Below are 7,074 nucleotides of genomic sequence, written 5' to 3' on the forward strand. Positions count from 1 at the left end.
TCTCTCCCCTTTGCAATATTTGTCTTGGTCCATCATTTTGCCGGAGGTTATTACCTTGTGCTGTATGATTAACTGGACCTGGCTATTTACTCCCTTGTTGGAGAGAACTAATCTTACTCCAACAGGTAGCAGCTAAGTGGCCCGACTTCCCACAAATATCACATTTAACATTTGGACAGTTTCTAGGGAAATTTTGTCAGCCACACCACTTACATCTGAATCTTGGGGGACCACCCTCTTCAGGGCGTCGACTCCCTATCAGATTCTGCTACTTCTTCAGGAAATTGACGTCAACAGCTATTTGTCGATATTGTTTGGAAATCATGTCAGTGTAGTGCTTCATCATATCCTTAACTTCGCCAAGAATATTAGAGGCACTCGACTCATAGCCTTGATCGTCTATCCGTCGTTCCATTGGCCTAACAATTTGATTGGGCATTGGTTGTTGACTCACAGGAACAACATTAGGGTTCGAAACTTGGCCTCCAACATTTGATGGAGCCAACTGACTAGCCATAGGCATAGTCACACTGGGAGGAGCTGGCAACAAAGGTATATTTTGAACCATGCTTCCCCTCCCATTAGGGTTATTCATAGACATCCCTTGACTTCCATTTATCAATGGTAAATTGCCTCTAGGTACTAAACCCGCATTCAGATTTATTTGAGAGGAGTAGGCCGTTTGTAATCATGACTCTACTCCTTATGCCCGCACGATGGCGGTGTACTCGTGCTACTATCCTCTTAATTAAAGTATCAAACCTCTATGACATGATGTGCATCAGAAAATCAGCAACAATCAGCATGCAAATCACACCATTCAAACATCCCAACCCCCTAAGTTTAGGTATTGCTTTCATTGCATAGGTGTAGAGGTTCATTTTGTCATGTTTTGATGTATAAAAAGTGATAAATCACAAACTTTGACAAAGAGATAGGGCAAAATGAGGCTAAACCTCATGCTTTACCACTACCATACATCCATAAACAATCATTATATTTTTCCTTATTTTTCCAAGACGTATTTCTATTTTTTGCCTTATTTTTTCCATTTTTTGATTTATTTGGCAATAAAATATGCTATTGTTTTATTTTTCTTGTTCCAATCACTTCAGCATACTAACATTCAATTTATCTTCCATATTCCTCCCATGGGAACACCTTTTACCCACCCGAAACGGAAAAACTACCATTTTACCACTTAAAAACCGCATTTCGGGTTTATGGGAATTAAATAGAGCATGGAAATCATTGCAAAACTTACAAAATTTTCTAATAAACAACAATTACTCATGATGCAAACAGCAGTCACACAAATTTTTATCCAATAAAAACATAATTATCATCATAAACTATCAAAAATCCTTCATTTTTCTCATAAAAATGGTCATACCGTGTTTTTACGTAACCCGAGACACCTTGAATGACTTCATAACTAGCAAACGGAGCCTCCATTTCTCTCAATCCAATGTTGTACATCAATCTTCAACATCTCCATCAATCTCCATCACCATTTCCTTCATTCTCCTTCCCGGATTCCTTCATCAAAATGGTACACATGAACAACCCATAGAGAAGAGAGAGAGGGAGGAGAGAGAAAGATTGGATTCTATTCTCTTCATCCGAGTAGCCATTCCTTGCACAAAGACCGGCGATATCATCAGCAAAGGGGGAGAAGATTATCCCCAATGTCAATTGCATGAGGTATTTGCAGCCTGACAATCAACATCCATGAGGATAAAGCGCAATTTTCGGCCGTCTGTTCCACTCCTTCTCTCCACGTTTTTTTCCCACGAATTCTTTCATGAAATTTGGGGGGCAAAGGTCCCAAAAGGCACCCCCCCTTTGGTCCAAGTTGTGGCCACCTTTTCAAATCTTGCCCATCTTGTGGCCTCTTTCTCGTCCGGGCTCCGATTCGAGCTTTGAAAAATCCTGGGCATCCGGCTTGACATCCCACACTAACTGGCAGCTCCTGACATCCCGCACAGCAGTCGAAAAAATTATAAAAAATCCACAAGTTTCGCTCAAGCGCCTTTTAAAAGCTGTCTTTCACTTGGTGCTTAAAATCATCCTAGCTGTAGCCTCCGCCTTCGATATTAAATATTTTTCCCCTAGATTCTGGATTTTTTGGCAAATTTTAGGCACATCCCAGGCTCAAAACTCCACTCTCATGTATATAGATAGCAAATATGGAATCACAAGGTTTCCTTTGCTAACATGTAGATGCCTTTGGAATGGATTTGAGAAGAATACTACTACTTAGAAGGAGAGGAATGTCAGTAAGAATACTTTAGAATGGTGGTAGATATGGAGATGAAAGAAAGTGAGAAGCTGAGTGTTATATTGCTATGGCTAGGAGAAGTTAGGGGTCGTGTGACGTGGCTATGTAAGCATACAAAAATGAGAAGGTTAATGGAATGGATGCAAAAGAATGACTATGGAAGAAAGAGAGAAGCTAGTTGGAGCTTCATCCTTTTGAGTCTTTTCATACTCTATTCATCTGGATATAATTGCTTTCATAGGAAGAATTAAGCATAAGGACTACCAATTCTTTAAGTACCTCGATCTTTCAAATTTTTATTGATTCTTGGAGACTAAAACTAGTCCACCTAATTTTGTATACATAGATCTCAAATAGGTAAACGATTGGAATTTTTTACCCATTATATTTCTTATTTCTAATGGATTAATTATGGTCTTATAGGATTTTGAGCATGTATACTCTCAATTCAAACCTTAGTCATAGAATTTTTTGAAAAGTGTGATGATCATTCTTGAAAATATTTCAAAACCTCACTATATTTGGATCCAATAAGGATGGCACAAGGACTACTATGGAGAATCTCTCATACCTTCTTCAAGATCAATCCCCGAATACCCTTGAGTTGTGTGCTAACCAGAATTGTCAAGTCTTAAGGATGGATAACACCTCTAAAAAGAACTTCAAGATAAGAAACTCTTCTTAAAGCTAACCCCATTGTTAAAATTTGGCAATGTTGAGATGGCAAGCTCAACACGTGCATACATTGATGATGGAACACCTGGCTAGATGGGTCCGCACATCTACACTTAGCATGCTGATGGTCATTATGATACTCACATAGCCACTGACTTATCACTTATTATATTTAATTTGTTACACCTACCTATAGCTTGCAAAGATATAACGCCAGTTGATTAGTGTAGCATGTTATGCACTATTTGACTTAGTAGGCCACTTTTCTTTATGTTGTATCTTATCTATACTTTGTTACATTGTATAGTGTATGGAAGAAGAAGAAATCAACAAGAAAACGTTTTTTGGTCTCCATCTCTCTTCTTGTGTTCTTGAGTGAGCTTCCTCTTGTGTATACAATGTGTGTTTGGTGTAGCAGCTCAAGAAAGTCCCCCCACCATGCAATTCCTGACATGGTATTAGAGCCGTGCTACTAAGAGAGATTGATTTCGAAAATTAAAGTGAAGGAAAAGAAGTAAGGTTCAAGCAAGCAAGCAACGGGTAAGAAGCTCTCCCATTCTTCCACTCTTTCTCTTGGATAGTGCCTATGGAGGCACCGAAAGTGGGGTAGAGTGAAAATCTCAATTTTCTGTGAGTTTTAGTATACGAGTAGAGCACTCAATATTTTGCAGATAAGCCCTTTAGAGCTTGCCCGCAATTTTTTTGGGCATCTGAGGCTGTTTTAGGCCCCGTTTTAGAGTTGCAAGGTTACAGACAATAGTTTCAGGGTACATTGTGATTTCGGTTGTGTTGACTGAAAGTGGGTGTATAGGTTACAGATTTCAAATATGTAATTTTTAAGATGTTTGACAAGAATCAAACATAAGGTTTATGTGCAAACAAGTCGCAGATTACATGTGCTATTGAGCAATCAGTGAAAAAGGTTGCTTAGTGTATTATTGTGTACTTGTTGTGAAAGGTTGCTGAAGAATTGCTTGCTATGTTGTATCCTTTTGCTTGGTGTATTACTGTGTACTTGTTGTGAAAGGTTGTTGAATAATTGCTTGTTGTGTTGTACCTTTTTTGTGATAATGGCAGAGAATAGTGGAAATCCCATTTTATTGAGAAGCTCAATAAGAACAACTACCCTTCATGGAAGTTCCATGTGACAAACTTCCTCATTGGAAAGGGCCTTTATGAGTTTGATTCAGGTGAAGAAAAGGAGCCAGAGCTGGGTATCCCTCCGACTGCAGATGAATTAAAGGCATGGAAAGAATGAAACGTGAAAGATAAAAAGATGATGTACTGGCTATCTGCAGTCATTGATAATACTATGCTGGGACATATCAGGAATGCAGAAACTTCTCATGTAACTTGGACGATTTTTGAGAACATGTTTTCAATAAATACAAATGCACAAAAGATTCAACTCAAGCAATAGTTGAATACCTTGAAGAAAGGGAAAATATCTATCAATGAGTATGTTTTGAAGGTGAGGAGCATTGTAGATGCTTTAGCAACGATTGATGCAATGCCTGATGATGATGATTTGGTTTCATCCACTTTGAGTAGCCTTAATAATGAGAAGGCATGGAGATCATTTGTTACTTTAGTATATGTAAAGAAGCCATTTCTAGATTTTGATGAGCTCGTCTCTCTCATGATTACCGAAGAGATTAATATGCAGGGTGACTCGTCTAAAAGAAATGGTGAATAGTTCCAAGAATTTTACTCAAGTTCAGAAAGACGACGTGGTAGATTCTCTTCGAGAGGCCATGGTATGGGATGTGTTGGTGATAACTAGCAAAACAAGTTCAATAAGCAATTTAGTGAAATGCAGGTTTCTAGAGGCCGAGGAAACTTTAGAGGTAGGGGAAGCTCTAGAGGAAGAGGTGAATGACAAAATAGAGATTCTAGAAATTCTATTATTTTTTGCCATTATTGTGGCAAAACAGGTCATATTGCATCCCATTGTTATGCTAAGAAGGACGATATTCCCAGTGATAAATTGTAGTAAGAAAACTATCCATCATCTTCATGGTAGAATGAAGACAAAAATGAGCGTCTATTTGTTATGTAGCATATGATGAATGCAGTTACAGGAAAGGGGACACATGATGATGTATGGTATGTCGATTCAGTTGCATCTAATTATATGACTAGTCATGTTGAATGGTTTAGAGAGATGTAGAACTTACAAAATCGAGGTTATGTGTAGATGGGTGTTGATTCATGCCATCGAATTTCACACATTGGAAAGGTTCCCTTGTCCTTGCATGATGGCCAGAAAAAGAGTCTGACAGATGTATTACATGCGCTATCAATCACAAAGAATCTAGTGTTTGTTGGCCAAATGGTAGAGAAAGGTTGTAGGTTTGATTCAATGCAAAAGATTGTTTTGTGGAAGACTTTAATGATAAGTGCAGGTTGGTCACAAAAGGAAGTAGAATTGGCGGCATGTTCACTTTAGATGCTGAATTTCTTACAATGGATGCTGCTATGTATACTAAAGAAAAAGGAGTGGTTGCAGACATTGAAATATGACATAAATATATTGGACATGCAAATATGCAAAGGCTGAAATTAATGCAGTCCAGAGGATTGGTTATAGGGTTGCCTTCTTTTAGAGTTGTAGAATTTCATAAAGTATGTGAATCATGCCAGTTTGGTAAGCATGCAAGACAACCCTTCTTGCATGACAGAGAAGTGAATAGAAATATACTTGATGTAGTGCATACAGATGTTTGGGGGCCTACATAGAATGTATCTCTTGGTGGCAACAAATAGTTTGTCACATTCATCGATGACTGTTCAAGGAAGCTATGGATATATTTCATGAAGGAAAATAGAGATGTATTTGAGCACTTCAAATATTTCAAGGTAGTTGTTGAAATAGAAACAAGCTTGAAAGTTAAGTGCTTGAGATCATATGGAGGGGGAAAGTACCTCTCTAATGATTTTAGTGGCTTCTTGAGGACTCATGGGATAAAGAGGCAATTTACTTGTAGGTATACCCCACAGCAAAATGGGGTTGCAGAAAGAAAAAATAGGCATATTGCAGAAGTTGCACAGGCATTAATGGCTGAAAAGAATATACCAAAATATTTTTGGTCTGAAGCTATCCATACTACTGTCTATATTATAAATAGAACTCCCATAGTTGTAGCTCATGGGATGACTCCTAAAGAATGCTTTACTAGCAAGAAGCTTGATGTATCACACTTGAAGGTATTTGGATGTGTTGCATATGTTCATGTACCAGATGAGCTACGGAAAAATCTTGATCCAAAGGTTGAAAAATGTATTTTTATTGGATACTCTTTAGAGTAGAAAAGGTATCGTTATTATAACCCTGTCACAAGTGAGTTTAGAGTGAGAAGGGATGCTATTTTTTATGAGGTGAGCAATTTGTTATGTACCTACTGGTGATGTATTAGATTATGATAATGATCATGATAGGTATATGTAGAAAGAAAAGCAAGAATCACAAAATCTTAGTGGACTAGACACATCATTTGGCACTACACCTACAGTGAGCCCTTGGTCTAGGAGACTAAGGAGTAGCCCAACATCTTCAGGTGGATCTATAAGTGTTGTAGGCAAAGACAAAGAAAAGAAGAAAGTGGTGGATGGTAATGATGCATCTACTAGTCATTTGGGATTTGATGGAGATTCTAGAGGTTCAATGAGTTTGGTTGATGAGTTTGGTATTCATTCAGTTGGGCCACTAAGTGTACAGAGAGCTCATAATAATGTAAAAGCTCCATTGAGTGATCTAGTGGTACGCAGGTTTAGCAAGGTCAGATACCCTATCAAAAGATTTGATTTTAAAGGTTATGCATGTCACCATTATGCTTACATAGTGAAACTAGTAGAGGATGCTGAGCCCACTTGTTTTGAGAATCATGTTCATTAGGATGCAGCAATGGATGAGGAGATGGCTGCATTGGAAGCCAATAAGACTCGGGATTTGGTACCCTTGCCTAAGGGTAAGAAATCTATTGGTTGTAAGTGGGCTTACAAAGTTAAGCATAATGATGTAGATGGTTCTGTTAGTAGGTATAATGCTAGGGTGGTTGCAAAAGGCTATGCTCAAACATATGGCATAGATCATGAAGAGTCATTCAGTCTAGTTGCAA

The sequence above is a fragment of the Lygodium microphyllum genome, chromosome 8 (genome assembly GCF_053477565.2).
Source record: "Lygodium microphyllum isolate KBCC chromosome 8, Lygodium_microphyllum_v1.1.10, whole genome shotgun sequence".
In the NCBI taxonomy this organism is placed as follows: domain Eukaryota; kingdom Viridiplantae; phylum Streptophyta; class Polypodiopsida; order Schizaeales; family Lygodiaceae; genus Lygodium; species Lygodium microphyllum.